Source organism: Petromyzon marinus, chromosome 51 (assembly GCF_048934315.1).
Source record: "Petromyzon marinus isolate PM22_M1 ecotype Great Lakes invasive population chromosome 51, UKy_Petmar_22M1.pri1.0, whole genome shotgun sequence".
NCBI classification, from domain to species: Eukaryota; Metazoa; Chordata; class Hyperoartia; order Petromyzontiformes; family Petromyzontidae; genus Petromyzon; species Petromyzon marinus.
In genome coordinates this window covers 3,017,717-3,037,296 of record NC_133717.1, presented here as the reverse complement: position 1 = coordinate 3,037,296, position 19,580 = coordinate 3,017,717, and the positions used below count along the sequence as shown (strand labels likewise).

Genomic DNA, 19,580 nt, shown 5'->3' with positions numbered 1-19,580 from the left:
CGAAAGTGCCCCCCTCTGAAAAACATTTGTGAAGAGCCACTGATGGGTCACGTCTGGCGGGCACACGCAGTAATAGCGCAGCGTTAGGTGATGGGTGAGCTGACAGTTTTGGTAACTTTTTAAGAACAAAACTAACGCTAATCGCAGGTGCAGGGGACGGCAGATTGATAACATTGAGGTAATTTATATTTTAGTTTTTTATTGGTTCACTATATAGTATTCATTATATATTGTAGTGTATACCCAGTTACTGCGAAAAGCTCAGATGTGTAGGCCTTGACTTCAACATAGCCATTTCTGTGACCAGTCACAAGCTAATCACTCAGTTTTTTCAATGCTAAATTCGCCTAGTTATTTCAATGCTAAATTCTCCTGTTTGATTTGTACTAGGTGCCTCGGTGAATGTGTATGCTCTGACTTTAACATAGCTATTTCTGAGACCAGTTACAAGCTAATCACTCAGCTATTTCAATGCTAAATTCTATGCTAATTCCTTTGTCAAGGGGTGCCTCTGCGGATGTGTATGCTTTAACTTAGCTATTTCAATGCTAAATTCTATGCTAATTCCTTTGTCAAGGGGTGCCTCTGCGGATGTGTATGCTTTAGCTTAGCTATTTCAATGCTAAATTCTATGCTAATTCCTTTGTCAAGGGGTGCCTCTGCGGATGTGTAGGCTTTAACTTTAACATAGCCATTTCTGTGACCAGTAACAAGCTAATCACTCAGCTATTTCAATGCTAAATTCTATGCTAATTCCTTTGTCAAGGCGCTTTGTTTTCTTCTCACACAGCTTAAAGGTCGCGATCTGAGCGTGGCTTTTTCACTCCAGCGCTGTCCTCCAGACAGTCTCGTCCCTTCACCTGATGAAGGCCGCTTGTGTTGTGGCCAAAACGTCGTGAGAATATTATTGTGTTATTTTATTTTATCAATTTTTTATTTTATTCTCATTCTATGTGACTTTACCGAAAGAACCAAAGAAGCTACCTGATCTCATTTTGCACTGTGTTGTATATGTCGGGTATGAAAATTTTGATGAAAATAATGAAAATTAAATGAAATTTGAAGTTTGCGAAATTATCTGAATTCATGTTGATTGATGTAATTACGTGCATAAATTATGCTAATTCGAGATATAATTGTATTAATTTATGCGAGTGGTGCGATTATGCTAATGCGAGCCGTTATGATAATCAGGCCCCGCCTCGCTGACGAGGGTCGGATTATTAATCGGGATCATACAATTAGTCGTATGAGGTTATGCCAGTGTGATGCAAGCATGCCAGAGTAACTCGCTCGTTGTCTATAGTGAGGGAAAAAAGTAGTTGATCCCCTGCTGATTTTGTATGTTTGCCCACTGACAAAGAAATGATCTGTCTATAATTTTAATGGTAGGTTAATTTGAACAGTGAGAGACAGAATAACAACAAGAAAATCCAGAAAAACCCATGTCAAAAATGTTATAAATTGATTTGCATTTTAATGACGGAAATAAGTATTTGACCCCCTCTCAATCAGAAAAATTTCTGGCTGCCAGGTGTCTTTTATACAGGTAACGAGCTGAGATTAGGAGCACACTCTTAAAGGGAGTGCTCCTAATCTCAGCTTGTTACCTGTATAAAAGACACCTGTCAACAGAAGCAATCAATCAATCAGATTCCAAACTCTCCTCCATGGTCAAGACGTAAAAAAGCTCTCCAAGGATGTCAGGGACAAGATTGTACACAAGGCTGGAATGGGCTACAAGACCATTGCCAAGCAGCTTGGTGAGAAGGTGACAACAGTTGGTGCGATTATTCGCAAATGGAAGAAACACAAAAGATCTGTCAATCTCCCTCAGCCTGGGGCTCCATGCAAGATCTTACCTCGTGGAGTTGCAATGATCATGAGAACGGTGAGGAATCAGCCCAGAACTACACGTGAGGATCTTGTCAATGATCTCAAGGCAGCTGGGACCATAGTCACCAAGAAAACAATTGGTAACACACTACGCCGTGAAGGACTGAAATCCTGCAGCGCCCGCAAGGTTCCCCTGCTCAAGGGACAACTGGGTGAAAGTGTTGTGGTCAGATGAGACCAAAATGGAGCTCTTTGGCATCAACTTAACTCGTCGTGTTTGGGGGAGGGGGAATGCTGCCTATGACCCCAAGAACACCATCCCCACGTTCAAACATGGAGGTGGAAACATTATGCTTTGGGGGTGTTTTTTCTGCTAAGGGGACAGGACAACTTCACCGCATCAAAGGGACGATAGACGGGGCCATGTACCGTCAAATCTTGGGTGAGAACCTCCTTCCCTCAGCCAGGGCATTGAAAATGGGTCGTGGATGGGTATTCCAGCATGACAATGACCCAAAACACACGGCCAAGGCAACAAAGGAGTGACTCAAGAAGAAGCACATTAAGGTCCTGGAGTGGCCTAGCCAGTCTCCAGACCTTAATCCCATAGAAAATCTGTGGAGGGAGCTGAAGGTTCGAGTTGCCCAACTTCAGGCTCGAAACCTTAATGACTTGGAGAAGATCTGCAAGGAGGAGTGGGACAAAATCCCTCCTGGTGGCCAACTACAAGAAACGTCTGACCTCTGTGATTGCCAACAAGGGTTTTGCCACCAAGTACTATGTCATGTTTTGCAGAGGGGTCAAATACTAATTTCCCTCTGACCTCTGTGATTTCCAACAAGGGTTTTGCCGCCAAGTACTATGTCATGTTTTGAAGAGGGGTCAAATACTAATTTCCCTCATTAAAATGCAAATCAATTTATAACATTTTTGACATGCGTTTTTCTGGATTTTGTTGTTATTCTGTCTCTCACTGTTCAAATAAACCTACCATTAATATTATAGACTGATCATTTCTTTGTCAGTGGGCAAACGTACAAAATCAGCAGGGGATCAAATACTTTTTTCCCTCACTGTAGGTTCGTATTAACGCTCGGTAATACAATTATTCTCGCAGTAACATTTACGGAGCATGTATTAGCGTGTTTATGTCAGGTCTCCAAATTCAGAACGCAACACAGAATACAGTTCTTATAAATAAGATTATTACGCATGAAATCAGTAAAGAAACACGCAACCACTTCTGCGTTAATCAATTTTATTCTAAACGAAACCTTAACTTTACATGGAACTCTAAAGCTTGGAATTTTCAACACAGCATCAACACAGTAAACATCAACGATTGCGTTGTTTCACTTTGGCAACTGCACATATGATTAATTCCACCGCGTAACGCGTGCTTAATTGGTGATAGAGAGAGTCGTTAAAACATGCATGCACTCTATTCTAAACAAAAACCTTAACACTCTAATATGCAAATTCTTGTACTTGAAATTGTCAGCACAGTACTACAGGCGATGTTCATTCATTGATCCATCCTTTAACCCTCAATAATCACGTTAATTGGGTAACGGAACAATTGATTATTTCCTCTGAGTACCACGAGCATACGGAAAATACGAATAAAAAGTCCTTAACAGTTCATCCGACGATATTCATGCGAAACGGCAGTTAAAACAATTATTATTCTCTAAGGCACAGATATACGTAAATAGATTCATCGGCAAGATTATATAATTAAAGAAATGGCTTAGAGCAGTGGTTCTTAACCTGGGTTCGATCGAACCCCAGGGGTTCGGTGAGTCGATCTCAGGGGTTCGGCAGAGCCCCCGCCACGGAGGTCCGGACACACTTGAATTATTGTGTAAATTTGTGATGACACACACGGCCCGCTTGGCCATCACTGGCTGCAGATGATCATGCTACACTGCTTGGCCAATCAGCGCTGCGGGGAATTTAGTGCGTACTCAGTAGTCAACGTGTGACTGTTGTTGTCGTACGTCGTGTGATTTCTTTAATATTTTATCCATACTAACTATGTCGGGCAAAAGAAGAAAGTGGTCGGACGAATATGTACAACATGGATTCTCATGTATCACGGAACGTGATGGGAGTGAGCGTCCTATCTGCATGATTTGCAACGCCAAGTTGAGCAACTCTAGTCTTGCACCGGCAAAACTAAAGGAACACTTCTTGAAGCTGCATGGAGACGGGGAATACAAGAACACAACACTTGCTGAATTCAGGGTGAAGAGAGCCAGATTCGATGAAAGGGCCACTCTGCCTGCTCTTGGATTTGTACCTGTTAACAAACCGATCCTGACAGCATCGTACGAAGTTGCTTACCTGATCGCAAAGCAGGGCAAGCCACACACCATTGGTGAAACACTTGTGAAACCAGCTGCATTAAAGATGGCGAATCTGATACACGGAACAGCAGCCGAAGGTAAATTATCCCAAATTCCCCTTTCAAATGACACCGTCAGTGACAGAATAGAAGACATGAGTAAAGACATCTTGGCTCAAGTAGTCGCGGATCTGATTTCAAGCCCGGCAAAATTCAGCCTTCAACTCGACGAAACCACAGACGTTTCTGATCTAAGCCAGCTTGCTGTTTTTGTACGCTATGTGAAAGACGACATGATAAAAGAAGAGTTTTTATTTTGTAAGCCTCTTACCACAACAACGAAGGCAGCCGATGTGAAGAAGCTTGTGGATGACTTCTTCAGAGACAACAATCTTTCATGGGATATGGTTTCTGCAGTTTGTACGGACGGAGCTCCAGTCATGCTGGGAAGAAAGTCTGGTTTTGGTGCGCTAGTAAAGGCCGATGCACCACACATCATTGTGACGCATTGTATTCTGCACAGGCATGCGTTGGCAACAAAAACCTTACCTCCAAAAATGGCAGAAGTATTAAAAACTGTGGTGGAATGTGTGAACTATGTGCGAAAAAGTGCTCTGAGGCACCGCATCTTCAGTGAGCTGTGTAAAGAAATGGGCTCTGAATTTTAGGTACTTCTGCTCCATTCTAATATTCGGTAGTTATCCCGGGGACAGGTGCTGAATCGTGTTTTTGCCATGCGTGTGGAATTAGCCCTGTTTTTGCAAGAGCACCAACACTGCCATGCAGATTGCTTCAAAAATCCTGAGTTCATTCTCATTTTAGCGTACATGGCTGATATATTCGCAGCTCTCAATCATCTCAATCAGCAGATGCAGGGTGGTGGAGTCAATATCATGGAAGCGGAAGAACACCTGAAGGCTTTTCAAAAAAAGCTACCGTTATGGAAACGACGAACAGAGAACAATAACTTCGCAAACTTCCCGCTTCTGGACGACTGTGCAAGTAAGATCGAAGATGTGTCTGGAATCGGAGATATTTCTGTATCCACGGAACTGAAGCAAACAATTGCCAAGCACTTAGATGAGCTTGCAAAGTCTCTCGACGGATATTTCCCTACAAGAGAGTCATATCCAGCATGGGTGAGACAGCCGTTCACGTTTGCTGTTGAAACAGCAGATGTCAATGATGAATTCCTCGACGAAATCATTGAAATTCAGCAGAGCCAGGTTCAACAGCAACTCTTCAGAACAACAACGCTCTCAACGTTTTGGTGTCGACAAATGAACAAGTATCCAGTTATTGCTAAGAAAGCCCTGGATTTTTTTATACCATTTGTTACAACATATCTTTGTGAGCAATCCTTTTCGAGGATGCTGGACATAAAAACGAAGAAAAGGAACAGACTTTGCTGTGAAAATGACATGAGAGTGGCACTTGCCAAGGTGAAGCCACGCATATCTGAACTGATCTCTCAAAGGCAACAGCAGAAGTCACATTGATTTCCAGGTATGTAATTTGTTGTGAGTTTATGCATTGTGTTGGTTTTATTCTTTGAACAAGGTAATGTTCATGCACGGCTCATTTTGTGTACCAGTAAAAAACATATCTATGTCTTGAATTTGAAAAAAATCACATTTTATTTTTCACTAAAGAGGGGTTCGGTGAATGCGCATATGAAACTGGTGGGGTTCGGTACCTCCAACAAGGTTAAGAACCACTGGCTTAGAGTAAGGGCGTGCGATGGTGTGCGTGTTCTCCCACGAGATCCTTAACTTGGGCCGAACTTTAATTAATTTGTGGACAAGATTGTCTGATAAGGAAACCGGTTTACACACTCATTTCCCCGTGAGCGTAGAGTTTCGTGGCGAAGGTTTCAAAGGCTTAATTTATATTGATGAATCTATTGGTAATTTATGCAATTGGAAGTACAAATTACAAAAAAATAATGTACTTAAAACGACGTATTCTCATCACTCGGTGAGCCGCGACGCTTTCGCGGCCACTGATGGTTCACGTACTTGACGATTAGGCTTCTTAATGGTTCGTGTGTGTGTTGAGTGATATGAATTGGGTTGAGTGGACCAGTGTTCGGAATCAATTCTTTGCGTCAAGAAGACGCCAGGTGGTGTGGTGGCAGTGTGGGGCAGAGTGCATATCATACGAACAGCGGGGTTTTCTTCTTTCACGCGGTCGGCCAGAGTTCGGCCCCGCAGCAGGTGGACGAGTTGACACGGTGCGCTGTAGGCGCGATGATCCGTCGGCAGACGGCGCCCGCAGCTCGTCTGTTGCTGTTGGCGAAGGTGCTCGCCGTTGGCGTCGCTTGGTGGCGCTCTCTCTGGCGATGAGCACCCTCTTGTGGCTGATGCTGGGATTCTCGTCAGCTTAGCTTTCACTGCAGTGACCTTTGAGTGTCAAGGTTCAGAGCGGAATGCTTTTCGAGCGATACTTCTTCTGATGGTGCTGCATTCGCACGGCGTAGCATGTCGCTAAACAGCGAGTCTCGCCATTCTGGGCGAGTTGTAGAGTCTTCTTCTGCGTCGTTGGTTGGCTGGTCTTCAGGTTGGTCGCCGTCTTCTTCCGCTGGCCGATGCTGAGCTGATCCGCTGGTCGCTGACTCTTTTGCTCACAGGCGGCTGGACGGGCTCTTTCCGCCGCTGGATGATGAGCTGCGCCGCACGCGCTCTCTCCGTGGAGATGCGCACGATCACGCTCGCCGCTGGTTCGCTGGCACTCTTGCTCACGGGCGGCTGGTTGCGCTGCAGCTGGGAGCTGGCATTCGATGTAGAAATAAAAGTCTTTGAGTGATACTTCGTCTTTCAGCTCTGAACTCACGCTCGTTGATGCATCGCTACTCGGCGAGCCTCGCCATCCTCAGTTGATCGCGGGGCCCCTTGGAGCCGGCCGCTCGCCGCCCTCTTCTGGCGCTCGCCGAGCTGTGCCTTGTTGAACTGTCGAGAGCTATTGTCGCTCACTCTCAAAACTTGAAAATTGTATTTGCACACCTCTTACACAACTCTGATAGCTTAGTACGATACAGCTTATCGCAATCCTCGATTCTGCAGGCGACTCAAAACATCAGGATGAATGTGGAATAACTTTCAGCGATACTCTATCGGTCCATGCCGAACTCAGCACCTAACATCACCTCGCCCCTCTTCTCTGCGGGACGCAGCACCCACTGCTAATGTCTCGAGGCCATGCCTCGGAGCTGGCTTGATGTCCTCTTCCGATCTGCCGTCTCGCTGTCCCTTGCCGAGCTTAAATTTGAAATTCTCTCTCCTCTCTCCGCGTCTCTTGCGAGAGAGAAAAAAAAACAGATGCCCACTCTGCGTTGTGGGGGGGGGGGGGGGGGGGGGGGGGGTGTAGTCCGTGTGTGTATCACTAAGTCCAGCGCAGTGTGTACAGATGGCTCCCGCGATAATAAATTTCCCTTGCTCTGGTGTTAAATTCCTGCTCTCCCGCGCTGCGGGAAGACAAAGGCGGCCGGGAGGCTCCTTCCTAATGGAACACAGTCTATCTTGGCTGTGTAAGCCCGTCCCATTCCGCCTGATTCCATCTCGATAACCCTTGATGTAACATTGTGTTGTATATGTGGGTTTGTGAAAATTTATGAAAAATAATTAAAATTAAATGAAATTCGAAATTAGCATAATTAATCCGAAATTATGCTAATTCGTGTAATTATGCATGTAACTATGCTAATTAGAGAGGTAATCGTATTAATCTATACGAGTGGGTGTGGTTGTGTTAATGATAGCCTTTATGATAATCAAGCCCCGCCTCGTTGACGAGGTGGGGTTATCAATCAGGATAACGCAATCAATCGTGTGCAGTTACGCTAGTGTCAATTCGGCCTCGTTGTCTAACTTCGTATTATTGATCAGCATAATACAATGATTCTCGCTTTAACACTCCCCGAGTGTTCATATTTTAGGTCCCAAGTTCATATCATTCGCTTTAAAGTTTAATGAGTGTGTATTGGTGTGTTTATAGTTTAGGTTCCCGAGTTCATATCTCGTCGCAGGATACAGATCTTATGCAAAAATTTCAGGAAAGAATCACACGACCACTTCTGTATTAATCAATTTATTTTCTAATTAAACCTTAACTATAATATGTATGTGAACTCTCAATCTCGGAACTTCAACACGGTATCCACACGGTATCAAGACAGTATCATCAACGACTGTACGATTTCACTTTGATAACACATGGACCCCGCATTAAGCGATTGCTGTTAGTGAGAGAGAGAGTCAGGACATGCAAATGCTATGCTACACAAAAGCTTATACATTATAATATGAACGATCATTATGCTTGAAATGGTCAGCACATTATCACAGGCGATTGATTAACATGCAACGGTATTCATATAAAAAGATAATCAAACAGTTATTATTTCCAAAGGCATAAATGTAACAACAGATCCACCGGACAGACTATAAGATTACCGAAATGGCTTAGTGTGAGGGTATGCGGCGGAACGTGTTATCTCACGGGAGATTAATTAATTAATTAGTGAATAAGATTGTATGATCAGAAAATCGGTTTAGCACGATTCCTCCCCGGGAGCGTAGCTCCGTGGCGAAGGTGCCAAGGGTTAATTCGTATTGATGGATCGGTTGGTAACTTATGCGATTAGAAGTACAGTCCAAAACAAAATATTAAAGAGGTAAATTATGAATATACTTATAAATGACGGACTGTTATCACACGAACGATGCTTCCACAGCCAGATGGTTCACGGACTTGAGTGTTCGCTTCTGGTTAAGGACCTGTGTATGTTTGAGTGATATGAATTGTTTTGAATAGTCAGTGTTTGGAATTAATTCTTTGCGTTGCCATACGCTGAAGTTGGCATCGCTTGTAGGAGAAGTAGCCTCGCTCCCTTTAGAGCGGTGAGGTGTGTGGGAGTGCATCATACGAATCGCCGCCCTCCTCCACGCAGCAGCCAGCCTCTGTCCACGGGGGAGAGTTGCTTGATCGCTCTCAGTGCTGCTCAGTGGACACCTCTCTCCACTGCTGGATGAGCTGCGCGATCACGCTCGTGCTGGTTCGCTGACAGCAGTTTCTCTCCGCTGTTGGATGAGCTGCATCGGCACGCTCCCTCTCTCTGGGTGGAGAACTCGAACGTGCTCGTTGCTGGTTTGCTGAAAGCAGGTTTTTCTCCACTGCTGGATGACTCAAGTCGCACGTGCTCTTGCTCTGGTTTGCAGAAGCTCTTGCTTGGTGCGTCGGTCGCTCTGCAGCTGGACTCAATGTAGAATCAGCAATACTCTGTCTTTCAGCTCTTGGAAATCACACTAGGTGACGCCTCACTACCCTGCGAGTCTTGCCAACGTCAGTGGGTAGCGCCGGGGCCACTTTGGCTTCTGCTCGCCACCCCCTGCTCTGCAGCTCGCCGGCTGGCGACCTGTTGCTCTCGTTCCCGATTGGAACTGCTCCTGAGCCGACCCACTGGTCGAACTCCCCGCGTTCCGACCTCCTCCGAGTCGAATTCCCCGAGTTCCGACCCCCCCGGTCGAACTCTTCCGAGTTGCTCCTCCGAGTCGAACTGTCTCCCGAGAGTCGACCCCCCGGTCGAACTCTGGTGAGCTGACCCCCCCCCCGCCCCGGTCGAACTCTGGTGAGCCGACCCACTCCTGTCGAACTGAGGTTTCAATGCTCAGGATACTCTTTTTATGCCCAAAAATCCCTTCACTCGGATCCTGCCCACAAGGCGGGGTTTCTTTCAATTTTTGCTGTGTCAGGATTTGCCCGTATGTATCTGTGTCCGTGTGTGTGTCCGTACGTGTGTCAGTGTGTGTCCTTGTGCATCACCCACGGTATATTCCGTTGTCATACTCCTACCATAAAACCCACAAGTAAAACAATCAAATGTTATAAATTGTCTCGAAGGCGCCTCTCTGTCTGGGTGCACAACCTGGAGGGAGGGGCGATATTCCCTCCGACTTTCACCGACGCACAAAGAAATGGTTAAACAGTTTTAAGTTAACATTTCATTTCATCAGAGTTCCACAGTTATGATTCTGTATTAATCCAAGGTCTGGGTCAGCTTCCCGTTGTGGTGTTTGACTCGTGTTTCCCCGAGCGTATACACACTCCTACCCCGCGCTGCAGGAATACAAAGACGGCCGGGATTTCCCTTTCTCTCCGACCCTGGGTTTAACATCGCCCTTTGCTTACGTTGCAGTTTTGCTGTGCTCTTGCATTTCTTTTCCTCTCTACTCTTACTTTAACCCTGCTTATTATTTGCGTATGGGTGGAGGCTAGAGCATTTATGTTGACTTAGGAAAACCTGATTGTTATAGGCTTCGGGTCAAGTCGTATAGAAATTATTAAAATATGTAAATAATTTCATATTAAATTAATAGACGGGTGATGGTTACATTGACGTAGCTTGTGGCAGGGTTCAATTGAAGTGGGTGTGAAGATCAATAACTTTAGCCTACCCTGTCGTTAAATTCCGACTTTAAGTTACTTTAATAGTAATGCAGAACGAATTAGCTTTTTTGACTTAACTAGATCTAGGCTAACGCAACCTCCCAGTGACCCTGGCTTTGTGTTTACGTCAGCCCCTTTGCAATCCGCTGCGCTCTGCTCTCTATCTGCTCCCTCTGACCCTGGGAGGGCTCTGAACGTCAAAATCGTGTTAGTGGGTCAAGGTAAATATGACCTCCACATGCCATGCTGAGGCCTGGTTTGGTGTTTTTATTCATTATTAAAATTAAAAGAAACAATAGAAATATGTATCTATATGTATTCAAAAATTACTTGTTAATATTAAGATGGAAAGGGGGGCATATACAACAATTGCATCGTTATTATCTGTTTCTGTCCCCAAGATATGTGATTTAACATTGTATTAACTTTTGCTCCTCGCCTGTATTCGAGGGTCCGGGCTATTATGTATGAGTTATTTATTTTATTTTATTCCTGATGTCCTGAGGTTAGAGAATTCGTTTTGACTTAGAAATAACTCTGATTGCCAGAACTATTCTTGAGGCTTCGGTCATTTAGTATCGAATTAATAAATGGGTAATGATTCACTGATGTAGATTGTGGCCTGGTTTTTTTTTGTTCTATTCGGTAAAGTCACGTAGGTAAAAAATAAAATAACAAAAATCACGACGTTTCGGCCACAACACAAGTGGCCTTCATCAGGTGAAGGGACCGTGCTGTCATGAGGGCAGCATTGGAGTGGAAACAGCCAAGCCCAGGTCGCGTCCTTTAAGCTGTGTGGGAGGAAGCAAAAACGCTTTGACAAAGGAATTAGCATAAAAATGAGCATGATGTGCGTAGGAGGTACATGGACCATGACGGACCAGGAGCGGGGGGTGGTGGGGAGTAGAGTGAGTGAGTGAGTGGAGTGAGTGAGTGGAGTGAGTGAGTGGAGTGAGTGAGTGGAGTGAGTGAGTGGAGTGAGTGGAGTGAGTGGAGTGAGTGGAGTGAGTGAGTGCAGTGAGTGAGTGGAGTGAGTGAGTGAGTGGAGAGAAATAAGCAGTTGTGAAAGTTTGGGATACCACTACTTGAAAAAATGTCCTGTAACGTTGAAAATTAGTTTAATGTTTGGTTTGATTTAGAACATGTTTCAATGATTGCTTCATTTGATACCATCCTCTCGGTTGAAATTGTGTCTGTGTTTGTAAATCAGATTTGAAACCATCCTCTCGGTTGAAATTGTGTCTGTGTTTGTAAATCAGATTTGAAACCATCCTCTCGGTTGAAATTGTGTCTGTTTTTGTAAATGAGATTTATAAACACAGACAATCATTGAAACATGTTCTAAATCAAACCAAACATTAAACTAATTTTCAATGGTACAAGATATTTTTTCAAGTAGTGGTATCCCAAACAATCACAACTGCTTATTTCTCTCCACTCACTCACTCCACTCACTCACTGCACTCACGCCACTCACTCACTCCACTCACTCACTCACTCCACTCACTCACTCCACTCACTCACTGCACTCACTCACTAACTCCACTCACTCACTCACTCCACTCACTCACTCCACTCACTCACTCCACTCACTCCACCCCACTCACTCCACTCCACTCACCCCAACCACTCACTCCACTCACTCATTCCACTCACTCACTCACTCCACTCACTCACTCTACTCACTCACTCCACTCACTCACTCACTCCACTCACTCACTCCACTCATTCCACTCCACTCACTCACTCACTCCACTCACTCACTCCACTCACTCCACTCACTCACTCACTCCACTCACTCACTCCACTCACTCCACCCCACTCACTCCACTCCACTCACCCCAATCACTCACTCCACTCACTCACTGGCAGTTGCCAAAGTGAAACAACGCAATCGTTGATGTTTACTGTGTTGATGCTGTGTTGAAAATTCCAAGCTTGAGAGTTCCATGTAAAGTTAAGGTTTCGTTTAGAATAAAATTGATTAACGCAGAAGTGGTTGCGTGTTTCTTTCCTGATTTCATGCGTAATAATCTTATTTATAAGAACTCTATTCTGTGTTGCGATCTGAATTTGGAGACGTGACATAAACACGCTAATACATGCTCCGTAAATGTTACTGCGAGAATAATTGTATTACCGAGCGTTAATACGAACCTACAGTGAGGGAAAAAAGTATTTGATCCCCTGCTGATTTTGTACGTTTGCCCACTGACAAAGAAATGATCAGTCTATAATATTAATGGTAGGTTTATTTGAACAGTGAGAGACAGAATAACAACAACAAAATCCAGAAAAACACGTCAAAAATGTTATAAATTGATTTGCATTTTAATGAGGGAAATTAGTATTTGACCCCTCTGCAAAACATGACATAGTACTTGGTGGCAAACCCCTTGTTGGCAATCACAGAGGTCAGACGTTTCTTGTAGTTGGCCACCAGGAGGGATTTTGTCCCACTCCTCCTTGCAGATCTTCTCCAAGTCATTACGGTTTCGAGGCTGACGTTTGGCAACTCGAACCTTCAGCTCCCTCCACAGATTTTCTATGGGATTAAGGTCTGGAGACTGGCTAGGCCACTCCAGGACCTTAATGTGCTTCTTCTTGAGTCACTCCTTTGTTGCCTTGGCCGTGTGTTTTGGGTCATTGTCATGCTGGAATACCTATCCACGACCCATTTTCAATGCCCTGGCTGAGGGAAGGAGGTTCTCACCCAAGATTTGACGGTACATGGCCCCGTCTATCGTCCCTTTGATGCGGTGAAGTTGTCCTGTCCCTTTAGCAGAAAAACACCCCCAAAGCATGATGTTTCCACCTCCATGTTTGAACGTGGGGATGGTGTACTTGGGGTCATAGGAAGCATTCCTCCTCCCCCAAACACGACGAGTTAAGTTGATGCCAAAGAGCTCCATTTTGGTCTCATCTGACCACAACACTTTAACCCAATTGTCCCTTGAGCAGGGGGACCTTGCGGGCGCTGCAGGATTTCAGTCCTTCACGGCGTAGTGTGTTACCAATTGTTTTCTTGGTGACTATGGTCCCAGCTGCCTTGAGATCATTGACAAGATCCTCACGTGTAGTTCTGGGCTGATTCCTCACCGTTCTCATGATCATTGCAACTCCACGAGGTAAGAGCTTGCATGGAGCCCCAGGCCGAGGGAGATTGACAGATCTTTTGTGTTTCTTCCATTTGCGAATAATCGCACCAACTGTTGTCACCTTCTCACCAAGCTGCTTGGCAATGGTCTTGTAGCCCATTCCAGCCTTGTGTAGGTCTACACTCTTGTCCCTGACATCCTAGGAGAGCTCTTTGGTCTTGGCCATGGTGGAGAGTTTGGAATCTGATTGATTGTTTCTGTGGAGAGGTGTCTTTTATACAGGTAACAAGCTGAGATTAGGAGTATTCCCTTTAAGAGTGTGCTCCTAATCTCAGCTCATTACCTGTATAAAAGACACCTGGGAGCCAGAAATCTTTCTGATTGAGAGGGGTACAAATAGTTATTTCCCTCATTAAAATGCAAATCAATTTATAACATTTTTGACATGCGTTTTTCTGGATTTTCTTGTTGTTATTCTGTCTCTCACTGTTCAAATAAACCTACCATTAAAATTATAGACAGATAATTTCTTTGTCAGTGAGCAAACATACAATAATAGCAGGGGATCAAATACTTTTTTCCCTCACTATAGACAACGAGCGAGTTACTCTGGCATGCTTGCATCACACTGGCATAACCTCATACGACTAATTGTATGATCCCGATTGATAATCCGACCATCGTCAGCGAGGCGGGGCCTGATTATCATAACGGCTTGCATTAGCATAATCGCACCACTCGCATAAATTAATACAATTATATCTCGAATTAGCATAATTTATGCACATAATTACATCAATCAACATGAATTCAGATAATTACGCAAACTTCAAATTTCATTTAATTTTTATTATTTTCATCAAAATTTTCATACCCGACATATACAACACAGTGCAAAATGAGATCAGGCAGCTTCTTTGGTCCTTCGGTAAAGTCACATAGAATGAGAATAACATAATACATTTATAAAATAAAATAACACAATATTCTCACGACGTTTCGGCCACAACACAAGCGGCCTTCATCAGGTGAAGGGACGAGACTGTCTGGAGGACAGCGCTGGAGTGAAAAAGCCACGCTCAGATCGCGACCTTTAAGCTGTGTGAGAAGAAAACAAAGCGCCTAGACAAAGGAATTAGCATAGAATTTAGCATTGAAATGGTTGAGTGATTAGCTTGTGACTGGTCACAGAAATGGCTATGTTAAAGCCTACACATCCGCAGAGGCATCCCTTGACAAAGGAATTAGCATAGAATTTAGCATTGAAATAGCCGAGTGATCAGCTTGTAACTGGTCACAGAAATAGCTATGTTAAAGTCAGAGCATACACATTCACCGAGGCACCTAGTACAAATCAAACAGGAGAATTTAGCATTGAAATAACTAGGCGAATTTAGCATTGAAAAAACTGAGTGATTAGCTTGTGACTGGTCACAGAAATGGCTATGTTGAAGTCAAGGCCTACACATCTGAGCTATTCACAGTAACTGGGTATACACTACAATATATAATGAATACTATATAGTGAACCAATAAAAAACTAAAATATAAATTACCTCAATGTTATCAATCTGCCGTCCTCCACACCTGCGATTAGCGTTAGTTTTGTTCTTAAAAAGTTACCAAAACTGTCAGCTCACCCATCACCTAACGCTGCGCTATTACTGCGTGTGCCCGCCAGACGTGACCCATCAGTGGCTCTTCACAAATGTTTTTCAGAGGGGGGCACTTTCGCCGATAAGACATCATCAGTGTGAGTGCCGCCACACATTTGAAGCCATTGGGGGTTTGACAGCAGCACGATGATGGTGGGGGGTGTTGTCACCATTTGTGCTTTGTTGCACAGGTCGCTGGCTACCAGCTTTGCGTAAGTCGCTCACTACACGGGCCCCAAGGTTGTGTGCGTGACGGCCAGGCCATGTTCGTGACAGCTGCGCTTCGGTTCATCGTGGATGTTGTTTTGTGCGCTTACGCAGCGGCATTGCCCAGGACCCGGGAGCTATGATGATGACACGTGCCGGGATTTCTGTCGGAGCAGATCTAGTGGTGGGACGGCGTCTTTCTCCTCTCCCACACACCAAGGTGAGGAGAGAAAAGAAAATAAATATTCGCGATCAAACAACGACTTTGTAAAAACACCTGCAACGAGTAACACTTGCGCAGTTAAAACTACAACCACGCCGGGTGAAGTAAGGCGGTGGAAAACGTTCAGTTTGTGTTGAGTTGTGTTGTTGAGCTGTGCTTTGTGTTGCTTTCGGTAGTTGTAGTCGCGCAGTCCTTGGTGGTGGTGGTTGTTGTTGTTTGTTGTGGTTGTGGCTGTAATGGTTGTGCAGGAATGCCTCGATATGCGAACATTCGAAATGCGAAGTTTCAGTGTAACGAACTTTGCATTAATTACCGTTATTTTAATGGAAAAAGGTAAATAATAAATAAAAACTTTCATCAATAAATATTGAATTCATCGGTCTCTGGTGCAATATAAATGAATAAAATTACGTTTCTTAGCTAAGTTTATTTTTTATCAATGTCGGTTTTAATTTTTATACCGTACAATATTTAATGTTATTTTCAATATACATTGTCCTTTGTTTTCAATACGAATGGTTAGTTCTAAAATGTTTATTCGCGTAGTTTTAAATAGTAAGGTACGAAGGCTGGGAGCGCATCCTCATCCTACTGTGATACGTTATTCAATATATGAAGTTTCAATATACGAACGAATCTCCAGGAACGCATTTACTTCGTATATCGAGTTATTACTGTCGTTGTTGTGTTTGTGGATTTTGTTGTAATTGATTTATGTATGTACAGTATGTTGAACTTCTTTCGCACCGTACGTAGCCGACCATACTTATCGGAGGTGCGGGGGAAGACAAGCTATGCACAAAAAGCAGTTCTACGCAAATGCGTTTTCATTGTAGATGATGTCAAAGTGCACAGCTCCAGTGGTTTCCTAATATCGGAAAGGAAGAGCGTTCCAGACGGCCGTAGATGCTCATCTGAAAGCGCGCGATGCAGTGACCGTCTTTGTTCGATGGTTTGCCAAAAGCCACCGCTGCGTGGATGTCGGAAGTTCGCGCGATGGTTGTTGAGGTAGTTGTGGTTAATGCCGTGAGGGTTGATGTCATGTTAGTTGCAATATAGGTTGTGGTTGTTGCTGTCGTTTTAATAAATGGTCCTTGTCATGTTTGTAGCTGTGGTAGTAGTCATGGCTGTGCTTGATGTTGTTGCGATAGTAGTCATGTCAGTTGTTTTAGTTGTAGGCCTCGTAGAAGTCATAGTAGTTGCTACAAGTCGTGATTGCGTCTTCTGGTCCAACACCATGTGAGACGAGGCTCTAAAGAAAGCTGTCTCGGGTGTGGACCAATCAATTTCAAGGACAGTGCATACATTATCAGAGTTGTTGTTTTTTGTTTGCGTTCCGACCGCAAGTATTGTGGTCAATGTAAACATGACTCCTTGTAAAAAAAGGTGTCAGTTTTGTTGCCAGATAAAAAAACAATTATCACTATACGTGGCCTCAAAGTACGCCTTTCATAGTGCAGGCACTGTGGTGACATCACCACCACTTAGTGGTGAGCAGCGGCTGCTGTTGTTGAGGAATAACTTAATGGGGACCGGTGGGCTGGGGTGGAGCCACAGGGGGGGCTGGGGGGGGGGGGGGCGGAGCCACAGGGGAGCTGGGGGGGGGCTGAGCCCCCCCTGAAATTTTGAGAAAGTCGGTAATCGGGATAACCGGATATCCGGCTGCTGCAAAATGCTGGCTGCCACCTTGTGCTGCCCTGCAGGCTGCTTGAGCGGCAGCCTTTCGAACTTATCAAACTTATTAGCCACATCAGCGACTCCGACCTATTAATAAACTCCGCGTTCAAATCCAATAATATTTGTTTTATACATTTGTGGCACCCATTGGAAAACATGCACTAGATATCTCAGAATATTGAAGTCAGCCCCTCCAAAGTCAAAATCCTGGCTCCACCCCTGCCGGTGGCACAGTGGTTAGCGCACTCTCCTGTGAACCTGGTAAACGGAGTTCAATGCCCACTTAATACAAATAACAGTGGTGCATATTTTAACGGGTCTTGGGCCTTCACGAGGCAGACTCAGCCTTAAAATGAGGTACAGGACATTGTACTGATGTCATAAATTCTTATAAAATGGTTACAATCTGTATTATCACTTTTACCAATACCCCAATGAAGCCCTCATACTTAAGAAATAAGGGTGTTGGAAACTGATTCTTTAAGTGAGCGCTAAGCGAGCGGTCTGTACTGAGTACACCGCTATCTGGAGAGATCCACAATTTAATTCAGTCACCAAACAAGAATGCTTAAAAAAAATGTCACAACTACAGCCAAAATGTATAATATAATATGTATTTACAATACAGAAAATCACGGTTTTGATACAAAAATAAATGTCGTGGTCAGGGTCCATTTGGTGGGTCGCTGGTTCTGGATGACGCCTGATCACCGAAACGCCTCCCCCGGAATCTTCCCTGCTTCCTGACGACGGGAACGACGATTGGCGACCGTGCAGGAGCCGCAGCCAAAACCGGAGCAGCGATTGCGATGAGGGAATGAGGAGAGGAGGGAACAGAGTGGAGAGGGAGACAAGCGGCATCATTAGCGACGGTCGCCAAAACGTGAACACGCCGGTGCAGTTGCGATTACGTGTGTCGGTAAGGATTGTGGGCGGCACGGTACTCACGTAGAGGTGGATGAAGTTGTCGGCCGCTTTGGAGAAATTCCAATTGTTCCGCTCCAGGCATCTGTGGAGGCGAGTGCGGACAGGAGGCAAAGAGAACGTCAGTGCCTTTTTTCCACAGTCCAGCTTGCAAATCTAGTGCCTGGGCTGTGGACCAGATTCCTATGGCCAACTGAAACGGGTTCATGCCAGCTCCCGGTGAGAATCGATTGTGCAGCCCCATTACACAGTGCCGTTTGGCTCGCTTCCCGATGGGAGCCGCACGCTTGGAATTGCGCCGTCGCGAGATCACGGGGTCAACGCAGCAGAGACGCACCGTCAAGTCGCCCAATGTGTTTGTACAAAATTTGTCGAAACGTACAAAAAATTATTGTTTAAACTCGGGACTGGAGTAAGCCACCTCAAGCATACATTGTCTCCTTAATAATCTTTACAAAATGACTGACGCTTTCCTCTGTCTGTGGACAAAAGGGGTAGGGGGGAGTGAAGGGGCAAGAAGGACATAACAGTCCGAGTCCAAAGACCCTGGTGCCCCTATAAGGGTTTGGCAGAATAAATGGCTCCTGCTGGGCTGTGTCTGATTACTCTTGCAATGAAGCATGACATCATGCGTGTGTGCACGTGTGTGTGGCTGTAAGACAGTTCCCACGTGCTCTCGCCCACCTTTGCGACCACTCCGGTGTCATGTGGGATTTTTCTGCGAACGAATTGACTGTCTCCTGCTGGGACGAGGTGAGCGCAGTAAGCGGGCAGCTGCTGGACGTCGCTGATGTTGTTGAGGCGAATGCAGGGGGCACCTCACTTGCAAGAGCTTCGCGGATGAACATCCGCTCACTCGCGACAGATGGCCTGCCGGGTGTCAACACAAGCAGGTCAATAAAAATAATAAGACATTACTTAGTTAAACAGCAAGCTAATGGAGCACCTGAAGGAAACACACATGGGCAAGGGGTCAACACTCTATCCCATACAGAAGACAAGATGGAGATTAGTCCACACTTGCTGTACTGCCTTCTGGAAAATCAAGAGTATGCAACTTCGTTAAGGAAGAAGCAAAGGAATGGGAGAGGGAGCAGAGGAAAGGAAAGCGCGTATTGTCTGTGTGTGAAAACATGGTGTGTGTTTGTGGCTGTGTGTATATGATGTGT

General features: G+C 44.9%; 1 protein-coding gene and 2 long non-coding RNA genes across 3 annotated transcripts in view; all 3 read right to left on the bottom strand.

Moving 5' to 3' along the window:
* LOC116953342 (cubilin-like) overlaps positions 1-19,580 on the bottom strand; it is a 584,401-nt gene that overhangs the window by 260,627 nt on the left and 304,194 nt on the right. The window lies entirely within an intron of this gene.
* Positions 5,698-19,580, bottom strand: part of LOC142931226 (uncharacterized) — a 256,649-nt gene continuing 242,766 nt past the window's right edge. Inside the window, exon 2 of the long non-coding RNA XR_012947233.1 lies at positions 5,698-5,904. This is a non-coding gene — a long non-coding RNA (uncharacterized LOC142931226). The remainder of the gene's footprint in view (positions 5,905-19,580) is intronic.
* On the bottom strand, positions 18,150-19,303 carry LOC142931222 (uncharacterized). Its single transcript, XR_012947229.1, has 3 exons — positions 19,096-19,303; positions 18,436-18,496; positions 18,150-18,230 (listed from the first exon to the last, which is right to left on the bottom strand). It is a non-coding gene; the product is annotated as an uncharacterized LOC142931222 (long non-coding RNA).